General features: G+C 46.1%; 1 protein-coding gene and 1 non-coding gene across 4 annotated transcripts in view; one reads left to right on the forward strand and one right to left on the reverse strand.

Moving 5' to 3' along the window:
- Positions 1-9,610, reverse strand: part of MTM1 (myotubularin 1) — a 94,862-nt gene extending 85,252 nt beyond the window's left edge. For 2 of the 3 annotated variants that reach the window (XM_078064772.1, XM_078064771.1), the window contains exon 1: positions 9,541-9,602. The gene's annotated coding sequence lies outside the window, so the exon portion shown is untranslated. Of the gene's footprint in view, positions 1-9,540 lie in introns of all 3 variants that reach the window. The other variant, XM_036102384.2, reaches the window with a different exon arrangement.
- LOC118542318 (U6 spliceosomal RNA) lies at positions 697-800 on the forward strand. The gene has a single exon (XR_004920529.1). It is a non-coding gene; the product is annotated as a U6 spliceosomal RNA (small nuclear RNA).
- Positions 9,611-11,597: the final 1,987 nt, after the last annotated feature.

Raw genomic sequence — 11,597 nt, forward strand, 5'->3', positions numbered from 1 at the left:
CATACACTAAGCATACCGCCCAGCGATGCCCCACCTAAGTATTTACACAAATGAAAACACAAGTCCACACAAAGACTCGTAAGCAAATGTTCATAGCAGCTTTATTCACCATGGCCAGAAACTCAGTCAACTCAAATGTTCATCAACTAGTGAATAAACAAATAACTGTGGAACACTGCTCAACAACAGAAAGTCACCAACTGTGGATCTGTGAGCCAACATGGATGAATTTGAAAAGCATTATGCTAAGTGAAAGAAGCCAACCACAAAACACTATATAAACCTACCCTCAACACATCCCAAAGACCTGCTGGTATTCAGACCACAGTCCCTAACCATAATGCAGTGAAGTTAGAAATCAGTTCTAAAAATACCTAGAAAATGTATTTGTAAATTTAAAAATATACTTCTAAACCCATAGGTGAATGAAATAATCACAATAGAAATGAGGCTATCCTAGAACTAAATAATAATAATTCTAATGTTTTGAAACATCCAAACCACAAAATAAATCCAAAGAGAGGAGAAAATGAAGAGTGATTTCCAGGATATATTTTAAGTGGAAAAAAAAAAAAGAGAGACTGAATAGTGTATGTAATATGCTTTTTTGGTGTAAGGGGGGAAATGCAAATGTGTGTGTGTGTGTGTGTGTGTGTGTGTGCGCGCGCGCGCACTCACGACAAAAGAAACAGAAGAGTGCTCGATTCGGCAGCACATATACTAAAATTGGAACGATACAGAGATTAGCACGGCCCCTGCTCAAGGATGACACACAAATTTGTGAAGCGTTCTATATTAAAAAAAAGAAGAAGAAACAGAAAGATAAACTAAAACCTAATAATGTTGATTACCTGGGACGGGGTGGGGGAAACAGAATGCCTGGCAAGAGGCAGGGATGGAAGTAAGGTTTCTCGGTAAAACACCCTGATGTAAATTTGACTTTAAAATTATATAAAGGGGCTCCTGGGTGGCTCAGTCGGTTAAGCATCTGCCTTTGCCTTTGGCTCAGGTCGTGATCCCAGGGTCCTGGGATGGAGCCCCGAATTGGGCTCCCTGCTCAGCAGGGAGTCTGCTTCTCCCTCTCCCTCTGCCCCTGCTCCCCCTGCTTGTGCTCGCTCTGTCAAATAAATAAATAAAATCTTCAAAAAAAATAAAAATAAAGTTATGTAAAATTTTTACTCATTAAAAATCAAAAAGAAACTGGAGAATATAATTATGTTCATTCATTTCTACATACTGACAAACATACTGCATAACCACAACTGACAAACCTCTGGCAAGACTAAGAAAAAAAAAAAAAAGAAGGCACAAACAATATTAAGATTTAAGAATGAAACGACAGGGGCGCCTGGGTGGCTCAGCCGGTTAAGCGTCTGCCTTCGGCTCAGGTCATGATCCCAGGGTCCTGGGATCGAGCCCCGCAGTGGGCTCCCTGCTCGGTGGAGAGCCTGCTTCTCCCTCCCCCTCTGTCTGTCGCTCTGCCTACTTATGCTCTCTATCTCTGTTAAATAAATAAATAAAAATCTTAAAAAAAAAAAAAAAGAATGAAAAGACAGGGGCGCCTGGGTGGCACAGTCGGTTAAGCATCCGACTCTTGGTTTCGGCTTGGGTCCTGACCTCGGGGTCATGGGATTGAGCCCTGCGTCTGGCTCAGCACCAAGTCGGCCTGGGAATCTCTCTCCCTCTCCCTCTGCCCCTCCCGCTCCTTCTCTCTCTCTCTCAAATAAATAAATCTTAAAAAAATTTAAAAAATGAAAAGACAGACATAACCACAGATAATGGCAGATATTAACTGGTAGTTTAACATCTTCCCACACCAAATACACCAGGCCCAGGTGGCTCTGGGGGCAAGTCCTACCAAACATTCAAGAATTCAGGTAATTCTGGGGCGCCTGGGTGGCTCAGTTGGTTGGGCGACTGCCTTCAGCTCAGGTCATGATCCTGGAGTCCCGGAATCGAGTCCCGCATCGGGCTCCCTGCTCGACGGGGAGTCTGCTTCTCCCTCTGATCCTCCCCACTCTCATGCTCTCTCTCATTCTCTCTCACTCTCTCAAGTAAATAAATAAAATCTTTAAAAAATAAAAAAAATAAAAAAAAAGAATTCAGGTAATTCCAATCTTACAGGAACTTCCAGATACCAGAAAAAGGTAATGCTCTCACTCACTTTACAAGGCTAGCAAACTGACACTAGGCAAAGATAGTAGAGGAAAGCCAAATCTCACTCTCAAATACAGATGTAAAAATCCTGAAGAAAATACTATACCAATCAAGTCCGGCAGTAAGAAACATGCTGGTTTCACCCCAGCAGGCAAACCGGGTTAATGCTACAATGTTGTATTAGAAAATCCCTTAAAATACCCCATCAGCTTAACAGGTGCCAAGGGGGAAAAAAACAGAGCTCCATAAAGGCAGAAAAGGAGTTTGATATCATTCAACATCCACTTAGGCCAAAACAAGTATGCACTAGAACTGTGCCTACACAAAACCTAAAGTAAACCTAATACTTCGTGGTGTAATACGGAAAACATGGTGCTTTCTCAAGTACAACTCCTGGGCCCCACCCCGCACCCCCTGAATCAGAAACTCCAGGCTTGCCGCCAGGGAACTTGTCTTTTGGGAAACGCCCTCAGGTGATCCCGAGGCAGCCGGCTACCCAAAGTCAAAGTGCCAGTGACAGAGCCTGGGAGCTCGCCGCAACTGAAGCCGGCTCTCCCGCCCGGCAGACCCACTGAGTCGGAATCTGTTTGGACCCGAAGTGCGGGTCGTTCTCGGCTTACCCAGGTTGGAGACACGCTCCTACAGCAGCTGTTCTCGAGCTGAGCGGCAGGCGGAGCACTGCACAAAATGCACACCTTCGATCTCCCCCAAGATTAAGTACATCTGAACGTCAGTGGGTGGGGCCTGAGCAGCAGGTCTTTAAAGCTCCCAGGTGATTCTAATGAGAGCCAGCGTGGCAAACCACTGATCTGCAGTATTCCAGCACATTCATTTCTATTCAAATGGGATGTGCATAATCCCAACGGGCAAAGGGTTTGCCACAGGTTCCACGGATCGTTAATGCAAGTTATTACTGAGGCGACCCCGGCTCTAACTGCTCTTCAGGCACTGACAGCAAATCTGATGACATCATCAGCAAATCAAGGCCAGGATGTATCTCTCAAAGCTGCGCTGTCCAACACGGGGGCCACTAGTCCACGTAGCCCCCGCACACTTGAAATACGGCTAGTCCAACTTGAGGGGCGCTGTAAACGTAAAGTATGTGCCAGATGTTCACAACTTCATACAAAAAAAGGGGAGGGGAGACCACTCACTAATCATTACACTGATTGCATGTTGAAATGACAGTATTTTGGATCTACTAGGTTAAATATATTATAAAAATTGACTTCATCTGTTTCTCTTTCAATGCGGCTATTAGGAACATGGGTTACACATGTGGCTCGAATTATCTTTCTAATGGACCACAAGGTCTCAAAGGATCATGGGGAAGCCAGGATGTGAACTATTACTTAAACCAGCCTTTTCAAACTTTAATGTACATACAGATCACCTAGGGGTGTCATTAAAATGCAGATTCTTGGCTGGGTAGACCTGAGGGGCCTCAAATTCTGCATTTCTCCTAAGCTCCCAGGAGCCGAGGAAGGGCAGGAGCATCTGGACAATTAGTAACAAGGAAAAACTGTTTTGTGGCACAGAGGTGATGGGGACCTCTGGAGAAATGATCATGTCATGTCAGAGCTGGTAACAGTAAAGAAAGGAAATGGCCAGCAGGGTTGCACTCAGCCTCAACTTTAAAAACTCAGCTGTTCGGCCTCACAGCAAGAACTACAAAGAGGTGAGGGCCAGCTCCAATTGCCCTCCATCTAGGGACTCCCTTTCTCTCTCAGATGTGGAAGTATCAATGTGGGCAAGGAACACGTCAGGACCAGAAAGCTCAAAACGGAATGTCCACTGAGCTTTCGCATATCCTGCCCGCCACATAACTAGTATCAAGGGCAGTGGTCTCCTTGGGTCTCCCTGAAACCAAGTGCGGATCTTCCTTGTCACTGTGACCCACCCAGTACTACTGACAAGCATGGCTGGGGGTTGCTGTCCCGCAGGTGCATTTCTTCTTTTAGCAAAACAGCTCAGGTCAATTCCAGGACTGCTGGAACGAACCCTGACAGCACAGTCCCTGTTCTCCTGAGTCCCCACCTAAGTCATCTCGGGGCCGAAAAGGAACTTAAGGCTCAGACGAGGGCATTTCAAGCGCCACCATCTGATGCCACGAATCCCCTTTATGGCCACCTCGGCCTCAAGAGCTCCCCTGAAGGGGAAAGCATGGTGCCGTGACATAGCAGCCCGTTCCGTTTTAAGAGGCTCTGGGAAACAATGCTTCCTTCTCACGGAAAGCCCAAGGACATGATATCAATATAGAACAATTATCACAAGTTAATGAAAGGACATCACTGTGTTGTCAAGGTCTGTAGGCAAGGGAATGAGAACAGAATGAGTTACAAACAAGTTACTTTTATTTTTACTTTCAATTATTACCCTTCAACTTCCCTTACCCCTTCCCACCCCCAAACATACCAACAAGCAAAACAAAAATGAACCTATTCTAAAACTGCTCATGACAATAGTCCAAAAATCCAGAGGCTGGGAATGCAACATGTAAGACCTCTCCCATCACTGGACTCAAAGAACTTTCTTATTCATCTGCTAATTGACCACAACAAGGAAGGCTGAGCATGAGCTCCATTTCATCTTGCAGTCAGGGGATATGGTCTCTGTACATACAACTGAATTTGCTGAAATGGACACATCCAAACAACTCTGAACTATCCCTTCCTTGTCCAGCTCAAGTCAAAGAGCATGTACTAAATGTCTACTGTGTGTGGAGGGCCATGTTAGGTTTCACCTGCCCAGGAAAAAACGTCTCCAACCTCAGCCCCTTTCTGCACAAGCTTGGAAGATGAAACAAGTAATGCTGAAATATGCAGGTATTACATATCAAGACAAAGAGGGGAGACGCAGCAGTACTGGATGAACATGAGTACATGACATTTCAAAGAGCTACTTATGGAGTCATTTCAAGATACTGAGAAACAACTTCAAATAATGAGAAAACAGCACTCTGTTTTGGTTCTGTTGGAACAAGAAAGGCAGCATAGACCTGGAGAGCAATCAAGGCCCTGTATTTCTTCCCATCCTAAGCCCCTGAGTAGAGCATCCAGTCTAGTATGGATGCAGGAGCTTGGCAGGGCCTCAAGCTGCACTGAGGAGCTAATGTAAGGTGTTGATTTGAAAAAGGAAAGATTTTCATTCTGAAACACTTCAGAAAAAGGCAGGCAATATTCCCTGGTGCAAGAGATTGCCTTGCTATTGCCCTGTCATTGTTGGTTATGCGGTACTACCATTTTAGGAATCAATAAAATGGAAGCTCGTAAGTACCAATGGCTTCAGGTCCATTTGAGAGAGGCAATCAAACACTTGCATATTTCAATGCTGACAGAAGAGGGAGAGCAAGGCAGAGAGGCTGCACCTACAGCCATGGGGGAGGGGGGCCAAGAACAGGAAGGACCCTGCTCTCTTACACCAGTTCTCCAAATAGCGACGGCCTATATAATACATGAATGCAATAATAACGCTGCACAGCCTACAAAGGGGTACTGATGTACATTTGATTCTCTGGAAAGCTCTGGGAGCTTGGCGGGGCTCACTGCTCTGTCTTACAAATGGAGGAGGCAGCAGCAGTGAGGTAAAATGACTTATCCAATGTCACAGAGTTAAGAAGGGGCAGAAATGGGACTTGAACCTGGCTTCCGGAATCCAAACTCAGGAAGCTTTCGGCCACCTCACACAGACAAAGGGCTCCTTTACCATTTCTTTTTCCTCAGAAACAGAAAGAAAGCGCTAGTGCATGATGCCAATGTTCTAAACAGGTGCCCGCTGCATTCTTAAAAAGAAAAGGATGAGACTGTCTAGGTGCTCAGGTGGAAAAACACACTGTAAACATTTAACGTGAAAAACTGTCCTCCAACTACAGGATGGCAACTGGATCTCACCTGACTAACTCCAACTGGGTCTCCTGGTACCCTCCTGCTTTCAAAGCAGAGGAACTGGAAGAAGGCCTTTCTTGCTCTAGTCATGTTTGTAGAAACAAACAAAATATGGTCTCAAGTAATTTCTGAGTCCAAATAGTAAAGGGAACTTAACACTGCAGGAACTGTGGACACTGATGCCAATGTCACCTGAAACTAAAAGCTCGAGTCAACCATGAAATGCAGAGAAATGGCTAGAGAAAAATCACGCTTACTGGACGTCCAAAAGTGTATTAGGACATGTCTAGAATCATTCTTTTTCTTTGAAAGCAAACAAGGGGGGGGGCCCTGGGTGAAGTGTCAGACTCTTGATTTCTGCTCAGGTCATGATCTCAGGGTCCTGGGATTGAGCCTCCTGTCAGGTTCCACGCTCAGCAGGGAGTCTGCCTGGGATTCTCTCTCTCCCTCTCCCTTTGCCCCTCCCCCTATTTGCATGCTCTCTCTCTCTCTCTCTCTCTCTCTCTCTCTCTCTCTCTCTCAAATAAATAAATCTTTAAAAGCAAACAAGGGAGTTCCATGTAGTCCTAGTCAGTAACAGTTAACTTTTCTTGAGTGTGTGCTATGTGCAAGACACTATTCTAAGCACTGGACATAGATTAGCATTCACTCTGGCCAACAACCCTTTGAGGCAGGTACTATTCGTATTATTATTTTCATTTTACAGGTAAGGACACTGAGGCACAGGGGTAAGTAACTCACCCAAAGTCACACAGGTAATATTAGAGCCAGGATTCAAATCCAGGGTCAATACCTTACAGGCAAATGGCAGCCCCTGTCCCTCCCCCATCTGCCAAAAAAGAATAATGAACTGAGAAACTAGAAAATAAAGAAAGCAGAACTTCAAAGAGGTCAGATGCAGGGAAGGGAAATTACTAAAGAATAATGAAAGCAACCTCTTATTCTTCTATAAAATGAAAAAAACTTTAGAAATAACAAGAAACTCTGGCCTTTGAAATCCTTTGGCCACCAGTTCAAAATGTTGCCTACTAAGCCTTGAAGAGGCTCTGCTTTTCTCTTGATTTTGGAGCCCTCAATAAGAGCAAGAACCACATGTTCTTTCAGTGGTTTTTAAAGTAACTGCATTTTGTTAACCCTCCTTTCATTTTGGAACAAAGAATATTTGAGTATTTGTTTATAAGTTTAGTCATTTTTTAGAACCTGTAAAAATGAAAAAATTTGCTTTGAAGCCATTGAACATACAGAATATGAGAGAAGAGGTACTAAACAGATGAACTTGTATAGTAAGCCACCATGCATGCCATTTTACTAGCGCTTTAGTTTTTAAGAAGTTGAATGCTTCTTTACGCTACAGCTAACATCAAAATGAACTCGTTTCTTTACAAACCACACAACCTAAAGACTGACAATGGTTTCAGATGGTAGGTTCTCAGTACAAACCAGAGTGCAGGAAAAGAAATCTCTGCATAAGGTAGCCTGAGGCAGGCAGACACTGGCATGAAATCAACAAGGAATACTGACCTCAGCAGAGCCTTCTGTAGCTAGAGTAAGGGAACTACTGAGACAGGGAGTGACTAGAAGACCACCTCCCTAGGTGTTTGAAAGCACTTATTGTTTGCATGTAAGAGAAAAAAATGCAAGTAAAAATGAAGCTAGGATGAATTTATGATCCAAGAGGCAATCGCCAGAGAAATGATGACTCCATAGAATCTCTTTGATTTAGACAGATTTACTTTTGGATTTCATTATTTGCTTTAATGGAGCAGCAGCTGACACTCTTAAAACTAACAATTCAATGTAATTCCCAAGTCACTCTCAAACATGCCAGCCTGTTTTATTGACATCATAGAGTTTCAGAGCTCTATTTTTCCGCATAGTGCTCATCTCCACTAGAAAATATATCATTGCTTTTTTTTTTTTTTTTTTTTATTGTCTGCTTCCCCACACATAAGTTCTGTAAGGCAGGGACTTAGTGGTGCTGTCTGTTGTCTTCTCGGTGTTTGGGACGCCGCAGGCACACTATGGGCATTCTGGGTATAATGGGTAAATGAAGCCGCTGACAACCTGATAAATATAAGTTAGAACTTTAAGGTAAGGAGACCCAACTGTTTAAAAGCATTTAATAACTAGAATCTAAAAGCCCCAATGAATCTTCTCTACTTTCACTGGTTTGAATCTACTCCATGGTGTGGAATCTCTCAAGGATAGATATGGTTTTGTGAAACTGCCAAAAGTCATTGAGTCAAATCTGGTGAGCAATAAGTGATCGTGCCTAAAATATATGTTGGATGAAAGCAAAATGTGTCTATAAATTAACATGCCTAATTGCCTTATTTGGCTGGTAAACTGGTTTTGAAGGAAATTCAAAATGGTTTGAACTAAAGCAAAATCACTGGCTCGATCTCAAGGCTCTAAGGTGGATACTTTACAAGGAACAAAACTAAGCTGTGATCAAAAAAAAAAAAAAAAGTACCCGGGTTAGGCAGAGGCCAAGATACTCCCCAGAGACCTGACTTGTGATGTTAGCTTTGCCATTAGGTTGCCCCAAATCTTGGGTCATATTATTACAATATTATACAGCGTTACACTCTCTGGGCCTCAGTTTCCCCATCCTGGAAACGAACAACTAAGAACTTCAAGGTCCCAGTCAATTCTAATATGCCACGATTTCATTCTTGTGAAGGTCTATTATGTCTATTTAAAAACCAGTCACAATTCACTACACCTCATACTTAGTATGCGTCTATAAAGCCCATAATATAATCTTTGCAGCAGATTCATTTCATATTTGCTTAGGCAAAAACTAAAATTAGTTTTCACTTCCTGAGCGCAGCAAGACAGTTAAGGGAGGCAACCCGGCAAAGGGCGCTTGCTCGTGCCTGTGCACACTTCCGACTGCGTATCAGGGAACTAACCGTTCCCTCTCAGATCTTCTCTCAACTGTTGCAAAAGCAGATAAACCTCCCGTGCGTGACACCGAAACTCTGTTAGAGAGACCCCATGGGGCTTCCCGGCCAGCGCCGGGCTGCGGCCGCTCCGCAGGACCCACTGGGGATGCGGCGGGCACCCACCCCAGGCGGAGGGCCAAGGCGAGGACCAGCCGCGGCGCGTCGCCTGGGAGGCAGGACGGCCGCCCAGCCGGCTCGCCGCTCCAGGACGGGGAAGCAAAGTCCGGGGAGCGGCCGCGACGCCCCCAGAGTTCCCCCCTCGGCCCCGATCCCCGTCCCGACCTTCGCCCGTCGCCGGCCCGGGACCTTGGGCGGGGAGAACAGGAGGAAGCCAGAGGCACCTGCCTGCGGCTGCCCGGCCTCACTCAGCCCTGGCCGGCAGGGACAGCGAGGCGCTCGGGTGAACCCCCCCCCACCTACACCCGCGGGTGCAGCGAGGACCCGCCGGACCCGTCGGCCCGGGGAGTCCCAACTTCCTCCTCCCGGCTCTCCCACCACAGGTCCCCGCAGCGCCCGGCTCAGAGCCAGGCCAGCCGCGAGCGCGCACCCACCTCGGGCTCCGGGCACCACCGCCGTTGCCAGGCTGCTCGGCTCCCGGGCCCCGCTCCGCCCCCTCCAGGGCCCGCCCCCTGCGGCCTCCCCGCCTCTGGCCACCGCCCGCCGCCCTCCTCCCCGTGCCGGTTGGTGGGGGTGCATCACGTGACATGGGTGAGGCGGGCGGAAGGCGCCGGGAAAGCCTCGGCAGCCGCCCCGAGGGGCGGGGCTCTTCACCCGGGAGGCTGCTGGGAAGCCCTCTTTGAAAGGTCCGGCGCGTGGAGGCATCTGGAAGTTGTAGTTCTAAATACGATGCCAGTGGGCAGGGCCCAGATGCTAGGAGCCGCCCCTGTGAGGGAAGTTGGAGTAGAAGCCGGACGGAGGCCGCTGGGAAGCGTAGTCCCAGGACTCCTCTGTGTCCCATTGTTTTTTTCCAATAAAGGGGAAGTACAGAGGGAAAACTTCTCTAGATAAAACTTTAGCGGATGTCACTAAATGGAGCTGTTATTGGGCACATAGGGTGGGCTGCGGGAAGTTGAGATACTATAAGGGAAAAAAAAAGAAATTTCACTGACTCTGGCACAGAATCTACAATTCACAAACCTAATGAACAGCTGAGGTGTACTTCGTGCTGTGCCAGCATCTTTCCAAGAACTCTCTTGAGACTTAGTGAAAGGAAACATTTCAGGACGAAGTTCCTTCTGCTTTTCTGAGGTTTGGGGCAGGCGACCATTAGCACAGTAAAAAGAAAGGAAAAGGAAAAAAAAAAAAACGGAAGACATCTTCAAGAAGAGAATTCCATGTGTAATCAAATAAAACAAGCTTAATGTGACACATAGAAGAATAGGTGTAATATTCCTTGTGCTGCATAATAATTATATATATAATATATAATATATATAAGCAGTTCAAGTAAATGAAGGTAAATAGGAGCACTTCAACATCTTTTTTTTCTATTTGTTAGTACTCCAGCATCTAAAAAAATTGTTTTACCTGATACCAGTGTGTGTATTCATATGTATTTATATACAATCGTATATCACTATATGTATACACACTATACACACAAATGCACACACACACACACACACACACACACTAAACCTACTGCAGAGTCCAGACTTCTTAAATGAGTAACAGGCCCTTCAGACTCCAACCCACCTACTCTCCCAATGTGCCTCTTCTCTCTCCTCGCCCCAAATTCTGGTCTAATCACAGAGAACTTCTTTCTCTTCTCTGGATGCACCATGTTCTTTCCTCCTTCCAGCCCTTTGCACTTGCTGTTTCTTTCTCCTGGATTGGCCAAACTCCTGGAAGGGTGGCAGAATAGCACTTATTCCTGGGCCAGGAAGAATTAGCCCTCGCAGAGCCCTTCTCATCGCCCTGATGTCATCATTTGCTTACATGTCAGCCTGCCAATTCCCCTCCCCAGACTGTGAACTCCTTTGAATCACATTCACTTTTGTGCTGGATTGCAAAGAGTGCTCAGTAAATGCTTCTTGATTGCATGCATTGCATGCCGGAGCGGTTCCCTTGGGGGCTACTGAATAATCTGTGAGTCTTGGAGCAGAGGGAGAGGGGAAAATGTGGACTGAGAGAGGGCAGCAGCTGGGAGTGCGGGAGACCTTGCATGCTCAGGCACTGTATTCGAGGATGAGGCTGAAGCCCTCTGCTCAACCAGGGGATGGGAGCTGCAGAGCAGAGACACTTCTCATCCTAAGGAGGTTAGCCCAGCTCCAGCTCTGAAGGACACAGCTCAGGCAGAAAGGCCCAGTAAAGAAGACCAGTCTCTGGCCTGTGGAAGGCAGACAGTGGCCCCAGCCTCACAGTGTAGGTGCGAGGATCAGGTAAAAGAAGAGGTGAAAGCACTTTGAAAACTGTAAACATTGAGCGCTACAGGGGAGTGGCCACCTGGCCATGGGTGAGGTTGCTGTATTCTTTTTTTAAAAGAGTTTATTTATTTATTTATTTATTTATTTATTTATTTATTTAGAGAGCACATGTGCGAGCAGAGGGAGGGTCAGAGGGAGAGAGAGAATCTCAAGTAGGCTCCCCGCAGAGCACAGAGCCCGAA

Source organism: Halichoerus grypus, chromosome X (genome assembly GCF_964656455.1).
Source record: "Halichoerus grypus chromosome X, mHalGry1.hap1.1, whole genome shotgun sequence".
In the NCBI taxonomy this organism is placed as follows: Eukaryota; Metazoa; Chordata; class Mammalia; order Carnivora; family Phocidae; genus Halichoerus; species Halichoerus grypus.